This window comes from Aotus nancymaae, unplaced genomic scaffold, assembly GCF_030222135.1.
Source record: "Aotus nancymaae isolate 86718 unplaced genomic scaffold, 86718_ANA_hifiasm-v0.15.2.pri h1tg000016l, whole genome shotgun sequence".
Taxonomy (NCBI): Eukaryota; Metazoa; Chordata; class Mammalia; order Primates; family Aotidae; genus Aotus; species Aotus nancymaae.
This window is the reverse complement of record NW_026988428.1, coordinates 62,333,913-62,350,041: the sequence shown is the minus strand read 5'-3', so window position 1 is coordinate 62,350,041 and position 16,129 is coordinate 62,333,913. Positions and strand designations below refer to the sequence as shown.

General features: G+C 42.2%; 1 protein-coding gene across 5 annotated transcripts in view; it reads left to right on the top strand.

Moving 5' to 3' along the window:
- Positions 1-16,129, top strand: part of DENND5B (DENN domain containing 5B) — a 209,301-nt gene that overhangs the window by 118,424 nt on the left and 74,748 nt on the right. The window lies entirely within an intron of this gene.

The following is a 16,129-nucleotide window of genomic DNA, read 5'->3' as shown; positions in this document are numbered from 1 at the left end:
AGAATTTGCCTGTACCAGTGCTTCAGCTTCTCTGTTCTCTACTGTGTGCGCTCAGGCAATCTTTATTCATTCCCATTTAGCATGTCCAATACTGTACCCTCTGTTTTACTGTACTAGGTAGGGAAATGGGGTGAAACAGTCAATCATAAGATCCATTCCCAGAGGGATCCAAGATGGCCCATTAGGAGCAGCTCAGGACTGCAGCTCCCAGCGAAAGCCTGGAGGGTGAGTGGACGCTGCATTTCCAGAAGGATTTTTATTGCCCACAGACCAGCAGATTCCCAGGTGGAGGAGCCCCATGGGTCGCCAGTGCGGCTGGTTTGGCCGGCACGGCTGTTTTGGCCGGTGTGGCAGTTCTCCATACAAAATACACGGGTCCAGGTGCTGTTTTAGCTGGCAATTGGAGCTCCTGGGAGACAGGGTTGCCCATTCATCTGATTAAAAAGTGGACTGAAACAGGGAGCCAGGCCAGGAGATTCCCGGGCAAAAAAGTGCAATGAATTCGGCTGTTTCGGCCAGCGCGGTGGGTCACTGCATGGGAAATCACACAGATCCCAGCGCCTTTTCAACAGGCAACTAGAACACCTGGGAGACAGTCGACCGTTCAACTAAAAAAAAAAAAAAAAAGGCTCTGAAGCAGGGAGCCAGGTGATCAGGCTTGGCTGGTCCCACCCCGACAAAAAAACAACAATCAGAAATGCTCTGGATTGAGAGTTTCACAACAAGCACAGCTGAACCCAGGATGGTTCAGCTCTGTGGGGAAGGGTCGTCCGCCATTACTGAGGCAGTCCACCACTACAGAGGTGGTTTGCCATTGCTGAGGCAGCCCGCCATTACAGAGAGAGTCTACCATTATAGAGGTGGGCTGCCATTGCCAAGGCAGTTCTAACTACACCAGTATAAACAGGACTGCAGGGAAGTTCACACGGCAGCTGGGCGGAGCCCACAGCAGCTCAGCAAAGCCTCTGCCGGCAGACAGTGACTAGGCTGCCTCCTTGCTGTGCAGGGCAGCCCTGAAAAAAGGCAGCAGCACAACAGAAACTCGTAAATAAAACCCTGACTCCCTGGGACAGAGCACCTGGGGGAAAAAAAGGCGGGGGGGTTTATCAGTTCTGCTGCAGCAGACTTAAACGTACCTGCCCAGCAGCTATGAATGAATAACGGAGCTCACAGTTAAGCACTTGAGCTCCTATAAAGGACAGACTGTCTCACGCAGCTCCCTGACCCCCATATATCCAAAGAGTCACCTCATAAAGGAGAGCTCAGACTGACATCTGGTGGGTATCCTTCTGGGACAAAGATAGCAGAAGAAGAAACTGGCAGCAACCCTTACTGTTTGCAGCTGCTACAGGTGATCCCCAGGCAAGCAGAGTCTGGAGTGGACCTCCAGTAGTCCTACAGCAGGGGGAGCCAGACTGTTAGAAGGAAAACTAACAAAAAGAAAGAAGAAACTTCATCATCAACAAACTGGACGTCCACTCAGAGACCCAATCTGAAAGTCAGTAACTACAAAGATGACAGGTGGATAAATCCACAAAGATGAGAAGAAACCAGCGCAAAAAGGATGAAAACACCCGAAACCAGAATGCCTCTCCTCCTACAAGGGATCACAACTCACCAGCAAGGGAACAAGGCTGGATGGAGAATGAGTGTGATGAATTGACAGAATCAGGCTTCAGAAGGTGAGTAATAAGAAACTTCTGTAAGCTAAAACAACATGTTCTAACCCAATGCAAAGAAACTAAGAACCTTGAAAAAAGATTTGATAAAATGCTAACAAGAATAAATAACTTAGAGAGGAATATAAGTGAATTGATGGAGCTGAAAAACACCACGAGAACTTTGTGAAGCATACACAAGTTTCAACAGCCGAATTGACCAAGCAGAAGAAAGGATATCAGAGGTCGAAGATCAACCGAATGAAATAAAACGAGAAGGCAAGATTAGAGGAAAAAGGGTAAAAAGGAATGAACAACGTCTCCAAGAAATATGAGAATATGTGAAAAGACCTAATCTATGTTTGGTAGGTGTACCTGAATGTGATGGAGAGAATGAATCCAAGCCGGAAAATACTCTTCAGGGTATTATCCAGGAAACCTTCCCCAACCCAGCAAGGCAGGCCAATATTCAAGTCCAGGAAATACAGAGAACACCACAAAGATGTTCCTCAAGAAGAGCAACCCCAAGGCACATAATCGTCAGATTCACCAGGGTTGAAATGAAGGAGAAAATGCTAAGGGCAGCCAGAGAGAAAGGTCGGGTTACCCACAAAGCGAAGCCCATCAGACTCACAGCAGATCTCTCAGCAGAAACCCTACAAGCCAGAAGAGAGTGGGGCCAATATTCAGCATCCTTAAAGAAAAGAACTTTCAGCCCAGAATTTCATATCTGGCCAAACGAAGCTTCATAAGTGAAGGAAAAATAAAATCCTTTGTGAACAAGCAAGTACTCAGATTTCATCACCACCAGGCCTGCTTTACAAGAGCTCCTGAAAGAGGCACTACACATAGAAAGGAACAACCAGTACCAGCCACTCCAAAAACATACCACATGGTAAAGAGCATCAACACAATGAAGAAACTGCATCAACTAATGGGCAAAACAGCCAGCTAGCATCAAAATGGCAGGATCAAATTCACACATAATAATATTAACCCTAAATGTAAATGGGCTAAATGCCCCAATCAAAAGACACAGACTGGCAAATTGGATAAAAAGCCAAAACCCATTGGTGTGCTGTATCCAGGAAACCCATCTCACATGCAAGGTTACACAAGGGCTCAAAATAAAGGGATGGAGGAAGATTTACCAAGCAAATGGAGAGCAAAAACAAAGCAGGAGTTGCAATTCTCATCTCTGATAAAATAGACTTCAAACCAGCAAAGATCAAAAGAGACAAAGAAGGACATTACATAACGGATCAATCAACAAGAAGAGCTAACGATCCTAAATATATATGCACCCAATACAGGAGCACCCAGATACATAAGGCAAGTTCTTAATGACTTACAAAGAGACTTAGACTCCCACACAATAATAGTGGGAGACTTTAACACCCCATTGTCAATATTAGATCAATGAGACAGAAAATTAACAAGGATATCCAGGACTTGAACTCAGACCTGGACCAAGCAAACCTTATAGACATTTACAGAACTCTCCACCCCAAATCCACAGAATATAAATTCTTCTTAGCACCACATCGCATCTACTCTAAAATTGACCACATAGTTGGAAGTAAATCACTCCTCAGCAAATGCAAAAGAATGGAAATCATAGCAAACAGTCTCTCAGACCACAGTGCAATCAAATTAGAACTCAGAATTCATAAACTAACTCAGAACCGCACAGCTTCATGGAAACTGAACAACTGGCTTTGAATGTTGACTGGATAAACAATGAAATGAAGGCAGAAATAAAGACATTCTTCAAAACCAACGAGAACGAAGACACAACATACCAGAATCTCTGGGACACATTTAAAGCAGTCTCTAGAGGAAAATGTATAGCAATAAATGCCCACATGTGAAGCAAGGAGAGATCTAAAATTGACACCCTATCGTCAAAGTTGAAAGAGCTAGAGGAGCAAGATCAAAAAAACTCAAAACCTAGCAGAAGACAAGAAATAACTTAAGATCAGAGCAGAACTGAAGGAGATAGAGACACAAAAAACCCTTCAAAAAATCAATAAATCCAGGAGCTGGTTTTTTGAAAAGATCAACAAAATAGACCACTAGCCAGATTAATAAAAAAGAAAAGAGAGAATAATCAAATAGATGCAATAAAAAACGATAAAGGGGATATCACCACAGATTCCACAGAAATACAAACCATCATCAGAGATTATTACAAACAACTCTATGCACATAAACTAGTAAACCTGGAAGAAATGGATAAATTCCTGGACAGTTGCATCCTCCCAAGCCTAAACCAGGAGGAAGTCGAAACACTGAATAGACAATAACAAGGTCTGAAGTCGAGGCAGCAATTAAGAGCCTACCACCCAAAAAAAGCCCAGGTCCAGATGGGTTCACAGGTGAATTCTACCAGACATACAAAGAGGAACTGGTACCATTCCTTCTGAAACTATTCCAAATAATCCAAAAAGAGGGAATCCTTCCCAAATCATTTGATGAGACCAACATCATCCTGATACCAAAACCCGGCAGAGACTCAGCAAGAAAAGAAAACTTCAGGCCAATATCCATGATGAACATAGATGCAAAAATCTTCAATAAAATATTGGGAAACCGATTGCAACAGCACATCAAAAAGCTTATCCACCATGATCAAGAAGGATTCATCCTGGGATGCAAGGCTGGTTCAACATATGCAAGTCTATAAATGTAATTTACCATATAAACAGAACCAAAGACAAAAACCACATGATTATCTCAATTGATGCAGAAAAGGCCTTTGACAAAATTCAACAGCCCTTTATGCTAAAAACCCTCAATAAACTAGGTAGTGACGGAACGTATCTCAAAATAAAAGCTATTTACGACAAACCAACAGCCAATATCATACTGAATGGGCAAAAACTGTAAGCATTCCCTTTGAAATCTGGCACTAGACAAGGATGCCGTCTCTCACCACTCCTATTCAATATTGTATTGGAAGTTCTAGCCAGAGCAATCAGGCAGAAAAAGAAATAAAGGGTATTCAAACAGGAAAGGAGGAAGTCAAATTGTCTCTATTTGCAGACCATATGATTGTATATCTAGAAGACCTTATCGTCTCAGCCCAAAATCTCCTGAAACTGATAAGCAACTTCAGCAAAGTCTCAGGATACAAAATCAATGTGCAAAAATCACAAGCATTCCTATACACCAATAACAGACTTAAAGAGAGCCAAATCAAGAACAAACTGCCATTCACAGTTGCTACAAAGAGAATAAAATACCTAGGAATACAACAACAAGGAACGTAAAGGACCTCTTCAAGGAGAACTAAAAACCACTGCTCAACGAAATAAAAGAGGACACAAACAGATGGAGAAACATTCCATGTTGATGGTTAGGAAGAATCAACATTGTGAAAATGGCCATAATGCCCAAAGTAATTTACAGATTCAATGCTATCCCCATCAAGCTACCAATGACCTTCTTCACAGAACTGGAAAAATCCACCTTAAACTTCATATGGAACCAAAAGAGAACCCGCATAGCCAAGTCAATTCTAAGCAAAAAGAACAAAGCGGGAGGCATCACACTACCAGACTTCAAACTATGCTACAAGGCTACAGTAATCAAAACAGCATGGTACTGGTACCAAAGCAGAAATATAGACCAATGGAACAGAACAGAGGCGTCGGAGGCAACACAACACATCTACAACCATCCGATCTTTGACAAACCTGAGAAAAACAAGCAATGGGGAAAGGATTCCCTGTTTTATAAATGGTGTTGGGAAAACTGGCCAGCCATGTGCAGAAAGCAGAAACTCGACCCCTTCCTGACAGCTTACACTAAAATTAACTCCAGATGGATAAAAGACTTAAACATAAGACCTAACACCATAAAAACCCTAGAAGAAAACCTAGGCAAAACCATTCAGGACATAGGTGTAGGCAAGGACTTCATGACCAAAACACCAAAAGCTTTGGCAACAGAAGCCAAAATAGACAAATGGGACTAATCAAACTCCACAGCTTCTGCACGGCAAAAGAAACAGTCATTAGAGTGAATCCGCAACCAACAGAATGGGAAAAAATTTTTGCAGTCTACCCATCTGACAAAGGGCTGATACCCAGAATCTACAAAGAACTAAAACAGATTTACAAGAAAAAAACAAGCCCATTCAAAAGTGGGCAAAGGATGTGAACAGACACTTTACAAAATAAGACATATATGAGACCAACAGACATATGAAAAAAATGCTCATCATCACTGGTCATTAGAGAAATGCAAATCAAAACTACATTGAGATACCATCTCACGCCAGTTAGAATGGCAATCATTAAAAAATCTGGAGACAACAGATGCTGGAGAGGATGTGGAGAAATAGGAACACTTTTACACTGTTGGTGGGAGTGTAAATTAGTTCAACCATTGTGGAAGACAGTGTGGCAATTCCTCAAGGACCTAGAAATAGAAATTCCATTTGACCCAGCAATCCCATTACTGAGTATGTATCCAAAGGATTATAAATCGTTCTACCAAAAGGACACATGCACACCAATGTTCATTGCAGCACAGTTTACAATAGCGAAGACCTGGAACCAACCCAAATGCCCATCGATGATAGACTGGACAGGGAAAATGTGGCACATATACACCATGGAATATTATGCAGCCATCAAAAACGATGAGTTCATGTCCTTTGTAGGGACGTGGATGCACCTGGAAACCATCATTCTCAGCAAACTGACACAAGAACAGAAAATCAAACACTGCATGTTCTCACTCATAGGTGGGTGTTGAACAATGAGAACACATGGACACAGGGAGGGGAGCATCACACACTGGGGTCTGTTCAGGGGGAACTAGGGGAGGGACAGCGGGGGTGGGGAGCTGGGGAGAGAGAGCATGGGGAGAAATGCCAGATATAGGTGAAGGGGAGGAAGGCAGCAAATCACACTGCCATATGTGTACCTATGCAACAATCTTGCATGTTCTTCACAAGTACCCCCAAACCTAAAATGCAATTAAAAAAGAAAAGTAGAGTACAAGAAAGGAGCCCTGAATAAATTCTGTAAAATACAAAAGGTAGAAAAAAAAAAAAAAAATCCATTCCCACATAACATTTTGGTAAAGTCTGTTTAAACATTCCAATTTCATTCAAACTTCCTCCTTAATACTGTGTCAGCCTTAACACTTTAATATATTATCATTCTAATTTTAGTCTGCATTAAGACTGTAAGCCACTGTGTTGAGGCAGTGGCTCATGCCTGTAATCCTAACACTTTGGGAGGTTGAGGCAGGAGGATCACTTGAACCCAGGAGTTAGAGACCAGCTTGGGCAACATGTCAAAACACCATCTCTACTAAAATATAAAAATTAGCCAGGCATAGTGGTGCATACCTGTAGTGTCAGCCGCTACAGGGGCTGAAGTGTGAAGATCTCTTGAGCCTGGGAGGTGGAGGTTTCAGTGACCTGAGATTGCGTCATTGTACTCCAGCCTGGGTAACAGAATGAGACCATAACTAAAAAAATTAAGAAAAAAACCTTTACTAGAAGATTTTGGTGCAACAGTATATAAAGGCTCTTAAATGAGTCCCAGAAGCTTCTCTTCTTTGCCCCTTTATTATTCGACCCACTCCTGTACAATAGGTTTTGCGTGTTTAGCAAGGTGTCCTGGCCCTTTTGTCTTTATCTTGATTAGCTTGCCTTACTATATCCCCAAGCAATTCCAGATCATGTTTCTAATTACAATCTTTGCCTTCTTACAGCTTAAATTTCTCTATACTGGGGCAAATAGAGCAGATTTGTTTGGGCCCTTTCATGTTGGGAAACCATCTGAGGGTCTTTATAGTCCTTGCAACCTTCAGTAATGCTATATTAAGACTTTCGTTTCAGGCCAGGCGCTGTGGCTCACATCTGTAATCCCAGCGTTCTGGGAGGCTGAGATGGGTGGATCACCTGAGATCAAGAGTTTGAGACCAGCCTGGCCAACATAGGGAAACCCTGCCTCTACTGAAAATACAAAAATTAACTGGGCATGGTGGTGTGCACCTGTAATCCCAACTACTCCGGAGGCTGAGACAGGAGAATCGCTTGAACCTAGAAGCTGGAGGTTGCAGTGAGCTGAGGTCGCTCCACTGCACTCCAGCCTGGGAGACAGGGCAAGACTCCCATCTCAAAAAGAAAAAAAGACTTTTGTTTTCATCTCATCGTCTGTTTTATTCATCCCATTTGTTAATAGACACTTAAAAATTTTCACCCTGCTGGAATGAGTCCTTTGACTCACTATTAATGTTTTTATTAGCATCTGTAAGATGAGAGGAAGCGGAGATAGCAAATTCAATAAGGCTTCTCATACTGTTAGATTTTGCAGCAGTAAAGTTAAATGAAGTGCCCACATAAAAGGAGCCTCCCTCACTGCAGCATTTGCCCTGGGTAAGGGACATATTCAGTGGGTGAATATCCCGATTGTCATAAGTCCCATGTGGCTTTTATGCAAAGCATAGTAGCTTCTTCATCTGGGGTGTTCCCCTTGGAATTTGTAGGGAGAATTGGACAGTCTCCCTTCTCAGGGTAAACAGACTTTGAGTAGCTTTTATCCAGTCCTTCAGGCTGGGAATTCCCTCAAGGACTGGATAAAATAGTTCAGTTCATTTCTGACTGAATCTAGATCACATATTGCCGTCTGTGATTGTTCCATAGTGAGCTGTGGGCCCTGTGTGAACTAAAGCATGTTCTTCCACTCTGTAGCATTTAAAAATAAAGATACTGCTTCTAAATTAGTTACTCTAGTAGAGATTTTTCAGGAGATACACGATACTCTTCTATAAAATGAGACAACTTCACACGATACCTAGTTTCTATTGAGACCAGGAGTTCAAGACTAGCCTGGCCAACATGGTGAAACTACGTCTCCACCTGCCTGTGGCCTGGTATGGTGGCTCACGCCTGTAATCTCAATCCTTTAGGAGGCTGAGACAGGCAGAATGAGACTGAGCGAGACTCCTTCTCAAACGCAATAAAATTATGTGGAAACAACAAAGAATGCCTCTGAGATCTCTGGTCACCAAAAAGGTAGTCCACATGGGGGAATGACAAAACCAGGAAACTACAGAATACCTGAGGGTGTTGGTGTGGAAATGCCCAGCCGGTTTCCACATAATTTTTTCTGTAGGGAGTGGCTTTGAGGTGAGTTGTCAGACTCGGACCAGCAGAAATCCGACCTTGGTCCAGCATTGAGGTCTGATGCTCTTTTAAATTTCATTTTAGCTTTTACATAGAACAATAACCAAGGGATTTTATATTTTATATTTCAGTGAACCCCACTCCCTGGGAAGTGGATTCATCTCTAAATTCCACTGGTTACTTTTACCTTTAATAAATGATCCCAGCACAGCTGCTGCTCCATACCATTAGTGACCACGCAGGAATTAAAGCTTTCTAATTCCCTACCCTCTCATTGTCCCTCTTCCCAAACCACAGGTTTCCATGAGACTGGGCTGTTCTAACAAATCCTTTTTCTGACACCGAGTGAGAGGGTCTTTTCTCCCCAACACCTGTCAATTTCTGATACCAACTGGATGCCCAACAGTTCAATTCATTTCTAACTGAATGTCAGACTCCACAGGTTTAAGAGTTCAATCTCACAAGACTGTCCTCACTTCTGATGCCAGCCACAAATGAGGTATCAGGTGTCTTGGTTTATTTGTGTTACTATAAAATAATACCTGAGGCTGGTTAATTTATAATGAAAAGAAGTTTGGCCTGGTGCAGTGGCTTACACCTGTAATCCCGGCACTCTAGGAGGCTGAGACAGGCAGATCTCTTGAGCCCTAGATTTCAAGACTAGCCTAGATAACATGGTGAAACCCCATCTTCTACAAAAAATTAAAAAATTAGCCAGGCTTGGTGGCGTATGCCTGTAGTCCCAGCTATCCGGAAGACTGAGGTAGAGGATCATCTGACCCCAGGAATTAGAAGCTGCAGTGAGCCGTCATGTCACTGCACTACAGCCTCTGACAGAGCGAGACCCTGTCTCAAAGGAAAAAGAAAAGAGGTTTATTGGGCTCAAGGTTCTGTACATGTGCTAGCATCTGCTTCTGATGAGGGCCTTGGGAAGCATGTACTCAATGGTAGGGGGTGTAGGGAAGCCAGAATCACCTGCTAAGAGGCAGGAAGCAAGAGAGAGGAGGGAGATGCCAGACTCTTTTCAACAACCAGTATTCATGGAAAATAAGAATGAAAACTACTCACAACCATGAGAATGGCACCAAGCCATTTGTGAGAGATCCACCCCAGGACCCAAACACCTCCCACCAGGCCTCACCTCCAACACTGGGGCCTAATAAACCATGTCCAAACCATAGCACCAGACCACATATGTTTTTTCTTGGCTGACTATAAATTCAGGGGTTCCCCAACACCATCCTCAACCCCCCAAGTTCTAGAAATTCCTAGAATGAGTCGCAGAACTCAAGACAGCACTTTACTTACTGCTAACTGGTTTATTATAAAGGATACAACTCAGGAACAGCCAAATGGAAGAGATGTGTAAAAAGTTTAGGGGCAGTTGCAGAGCTGCTATGCTTTCCTTGGACTTACCCAGTGCCTTAATGTATTTGCCAGTCCAGAAGCTCCTCTATTTCTTCTTTTTTTTTTTTTTCTTTTTGAGATGGAGTCTGGCTTTGTCACCCAGGCTGGAGTGCACTGGCATATTCTCAGCTCACTGTAACCTATGCCTCTAGGTTCAGGTGATTCTCTTGCTTCAGCCTCCTGAGTAACTGGGATTACAGGCGCATGCCACCACACCCAGCTAATTTTTGTATTTTTAGTAGAGACAGTTTTCACAATGTTGGCCGGTCTGGTCTCGAACTCCTGACCTCGATTCATCCACCTGCCTCGACCTTCCAAAGTGCTGGGATTATAGGCCTGAGACACTGCATCCAGCTGCCTCTATTTCTTTCTTTGAATACATTTTTGTTCATTGCTATTTTTTCTAAGAATACTTTTAAGCTTTCAACTTATTAGCAAAAAATCTTAATATTTCCTTATTTTGTTGACCCCTGTTATATCTGTTTTGTCGTCCTCTTCATTTCTAATACTGTTTGTGTGTTTTTTCCCCAATTATTTTTACCTGAAGTTTGTCAATTACTCCATTTTGTTTGTTTGGTTTTTTTGAGATAGGGTCTCACCCTGTTGCCCATCCTGGAGTGCAGTAGCGTGATGCGTGCCACCATGCATGGCTAATTATTGTTACTTTTTGTAATGACAGGGTCTCACTGTGTTGCCCATACTAGTCTCAAACTCCTGGACTCAAGCAATCCTCCCACCTTGGCCTCCCAAAATGCTGAGATCACAGGCATGAGCCACTGTGCCCAGCCCTGTTATTCTTTTTAAAAAGAATCAGCTTTTACCTTCATTGGTATCCTCTATTGTACCTTTGTTTTCTGTTTTATTAATTTCTGGTTTTGTTTTTATTATTCAGTTCTTTTTACTACTTTCTTTGGGCTCATTAAACCTTTCTCCCCACCCACCCACCAATATCAGCATCTTAAGCACTTGAGTCCTGTTTTAGGTGCATCCCACAAGTCTTAATATCTGATATTTTCATTATCATTGAATTAAAAACAAAATTTTTTTTTTGAGACAGGGTCTTGCTCCATCACCCAGACTGGAATGCAGTGGTGTGATCACAGCTCACTGCAGCCTCAGCTTCCCAGGCTCAAGTGATCCTCCCACTTCAGCCTCCCTAGTAGCTGGGACTATAGGTGCATGCCACCACACCTGGCTAATTTTTAATTCTTTTGTTGAGATGGGGTCTCTGTGTTGCCCAGGTTGGTCTTGAACTCCTGGGCTCAAGCAATCCTCTCACCTTGGCCTCCCAAAGTGCTGGGAATGAGCCACCATACCTGGCTAGTCCTAAGAATTTTTAAATTTTCATTTTTTGGCCATTTGTCTTGCTTTTCTGTCTCTCTTTTTTTTATGTTTTGAATTTATTTAAATTTTTTTCTCATTGCAGTTTTTTCTGTTTAGTTTAGATGTTATATGCTCTTAATGTTAAATTTTGAGATTTTAGCATGAACAGTAAGTCTTGTGTTAAACAGAATCTTTACAGATACTATAAAATGCTTTAACTCCAGTCATGCCCATTGTGGCTTACTTGTTATGATTGTTCAGTTTTAATAATCCCTCAAATTAAACATTTTTATTCTATACACCTGGTTTTATTTAAATTTACTCATAGTGACATTATTTTTTTTTCTTCAAAACAAGGTCTTACTCTGTTGCCTAGGGCTGGAGTACAGTAGTGTGACCATAGCTCATTGCACCCTTGAACTCCTGGGCTCAAGTGATCCTCCTGCTTCAACCTCCTGATAGCTGGGACCACAGGCACATGCCACCATGCTGGGCTAATTTTTTTCTTTTTCTTTTGTAGAGATGGGGGTGTCACTATCTTGTCCAGGCTGGTCATGAATTCCTGGGCTCAAGCAGTCCTCTGCCTCAGCCTCCCAAAGTGCTGAGATTATAGGTGTGAGCCACCTCACCCAGCCTCAATTATTATTTTTTGAAAATTCACATATTCATGTCTTAGAGATTTCTTCTGGGATCAATCTTCTTCCTAACTTGTGTTCTTAGAAGTTCCTTTCCTGAGATAGCTTTCTCTATTAGATTTTGTTTTGTCCTTGTTTATGAAAAATAGTTCATTGGATGTTAAATGCTTTGTTAAAAGTTTTTATTTTTTTCTCTTAGTACTCTGAGGATAATGTTCTATCATATTCTGGTTTTCTGTGTTGCTGTTGAGAATTCAGCTATCAGTCACTGCCATTATCATTCAGTAGCCAGAAATCTGTCATTTCAACTCTGGTTATGGTTAAGATTTTCTGTCTTTGGTGTCCAGTATTTTGACTGATTTATCTGGATGAGGCTTTGTTTATTTGTTATGCTTTTGATTCATTGTATTTCCTGAAATCTAAGGATTAATGTCCTTTAGCATTTTGGAAAATTCTCAACTATCTTTGTAAATATTGCTTTCATGTATCTTTTTCTAGTCCTCCTGAAACTCTAATGAAACATGTTAATCTGTCTTGCTCAGTCTTCTGTATCTCTCAACCCCGTTTTCTTTTCTTTTTTTTTTGAGACAGAGTCTTGCTCTGTCACCAAGGTGGATTGCAGTGGTACAATCTTGGTTCACTGCAACCTCCGCCTCCCAGGTTCAAGTGATTCTCCTGCCTCAGCCTCCTGAGTAGCTGGGACCACAGGTGCATACCACCACGCCCAACTAATTTTTGTATTTTTAGTAGAGACAAGGTTTCACCACGTTGGCCGGGATGGTCTCAATCTCTTGACCTCGTGATCTGCCCTCCTTGGCTTCCTGAAGTCCCTGTAATCCCATTCTGCTGGGATTACAGGCATGAGCCATGGCGCCCTGCTTCAGCCTCATTTTCTATGTGTCTCTGTACTGCATTCTGGGTAATTTGTCCACATCTGTCTCCTACTTTATTCTCTTTTTACCTGCATTTAATCTATACTTAGCCCTTTCTTTGACATTTTTTGGTCACTATGAAGCTTATTACAGACAAACATGTTTAGGTTGGGTGACTCAGGTGGTGTGGTGGCTTCACATTGATGTCATACTGAGGACAAGGGTCAAGTATTCCATGATTAGAGACTTCGCTTTTGCTTCAGAAGCTGCCAGGGTCTGTGCCTTTTATTTTCTAATGCCATAGGTCATTGTTGGCAATACCTGAGATGAATTTCTGTGAAACTAGGGCAATAAGCCAAATTATGCATGTGTCTGAGGCCTCAAAGCCAACATAATTCAGATAATACTCAGTCATATTGGGCCAGGCCTGTGGCTCACGCCTGTAATCCCTGCACTTTGGGAGGCCTGAGGTGGGTGGATTACTTGAGGTCAGGAGTTTGAGACTAGCCTGGCCAACATGGTGAAACCCCGTCTCTACAAAAATACAAAAATTACTCTCTGTTTCCTGCCACCATGTAAAGAAGGTCCTTCTGCCATGATTGTAAGCTTCCTGAGGCCTTCCCAGCCATTCAGAACTAGACAGCCCCTGGAACTGGAGCCATTCTCTTCAGGATTAGAATACCCCTTGCTCCCGCAGAGACTGAGGACTTGGTTGAGATAGTCTCACTCTTGACACCCAGGCTGAAGTCATCACAGCTCCTTGCAACCTCGAACTCCTGCCCTCAAGCAATCTTCTCATCTAACTTCAAGTTGCTGGAAATACAGGCATAAACCACTGTACCCAGCTAAATTAATTTTTAAATAATGAAACTTTGCCTTTGAAATGCTTAACATAAATAATTGGTCTACTTGTTCTGGGGTATAGTTGTCATTGTGCAGTGGACTTTGAATTGCTTACAAATGGGAAATCAACAGGCAAAGTATCACCAACTGAGTAACTTAGGAAGAATAGAATTGTTATTTGGTGCACAGTTCCTGAGGCTAAAAGTCCAAGAGCATGGACCCGTCACCTCATGAGCATCATCCTATGGCAGAAGGAGGAAAGATGGATGTGAGCGCAAGAGACAGAGAGAAAATGGGGGCCAACCTCCTGCCTTTTATAACTAACTCAATTCCATGATAATGGCCTAATCCATTCATGGGGAAGAGCCCTCAGGGTCTAATCATCTCCTAAAGGCCTCACCTCCAAATATCATCAACATGAATTTAGGGATTAAGTTTCCAATACATAAAATGTAGGGGACAAATTCAATCCACAGTATTTTCCATGTGGGATGAAAAGCATAACATTCCCTTATAGAAGACCATGAACATTTTTGGTAGAGAGAACAAAAAACAGAAAAGTCATCTACTGTCATGCAAAAATGTTTTTGAAAAAATAGTAAGTTCTAAATATTTTTAAAGAAGAGAACGATTACTGTGAACTGGTGTTTTCAGGAAGGACTTCTGAGACCATAACAAAAGTAACCTACATTTTTGACATTTCTTGGGACTTGGGTTGGGGAAAAGCATTAAATGAAGATGACATTATGCAGACACAGAAAAAATAATGATTTGCAGGTATGAGGTTTCAGAAGAAATAAATATTTTACTCAACAACAACAAAAAAAAATACAAAAATTAGCCAGGCATGGTAGTGTGTGCCTATAATCCCAGCTGCTGGGGAGGCTGAGACAGGAGAACCACTTAAACCCAGGAGGCAGAGGTTACAGTGAGCCAGGTTCATGCCACTGCACTCTAGCCTGGGCAATAGAGCGAGATTCCCTCTCAAAAATAAAAATAAAAATAAAAAATCAGTCACAGCATCCAGGATCGTAAGTGTATAATCCTCCAGCTGCATCAGTAAGTCCACCAGAGACACAGTGGATACCACCAGCTTCACATCTCCATTGGCAGTGCTTGGCAATGCATAAACCTTGCTAGACACAGCTCCTGGTCTTCACCACTGTGGTTCCTGTGCTGCCAGTACAGCTCCAGACCCAGACCCCTCTGCTGCCCTTGAAGGGCTGACCTTACTCTCCACAGTGCTGCTAGTGGACAGCATGACAGGTACTGAGGCAGCAGAGGCCATTGCCACCTTGGGATCTGTACCAGAGCCACTACTTAGCAAATTTTTGACAGTATGTTTTTATTGTATAACATAGTCAAGCATAAATTTTTAATATCTACTTTTATTTCATTTTACATGCCTTAGATGTTAACATATTAATTTATCAAAGGACATTTACTGGCTACTCACCATGTAGTAGGACATATGTTGAATGTTAACAATTCTGAGATTAAAAATACAGATGTATGTCCAGGCACGGTGGCTCATGCTTATAATCCCAGCACTTTGGGAGCCTGAGGCAGGCAGATCACTTGAAGTCAGGAGTTCAAGACCAGCCTGGCCAACATGGTGAAACCCTGTTTCTTCAAAAAAAAAGCATGAAAAATTAGCCGAACATGGTGGTGCACGGCTGTAATCCCAGCTATTCGGGAGTCTGAGGTACGAGAATGGCTTGAACTTGGGAGGCAGAGGCTGCAGTGAGTCTAGATGGCACCACTGCACTCCAGCCTGGATGAAAGAATGAGACCCTGTCTCCAAAAATAAATTAAAAATTTCAGATATTGCTCTGCAGGAGATGATGGTTTATTAGGGAAGAGAGACCCTAAAGAGAGAATTATGATAGAATTATAATCATTTTAGTGAGATGAATAATTCTTGTGATGGAAATAAAGATAGGGTATTGTTGAAGCACGTAGATAGTACTCTGGTGCTAAGAAGTGTTAGGGAAGGCTTTCCAAAGAAGCAATTTCCTGAGGAAAAAGTGGAACCTACCCAGGCAGTACAAGAGGAAGGGACATTCTGGGCAGAGAAAGAAGATATACAAGGGGCACAGGGCCTGTGAAAACATGGACTGCAAACAGATGGTCTTACTGCATATGGAGTGGTGGTAAGGAATGAGGCAGACAGGGGCCAAATCATGAAGAGCCTCATGTGCCATGCTGAACTGAGGACTGTCTTAAATATTAAAATAACTT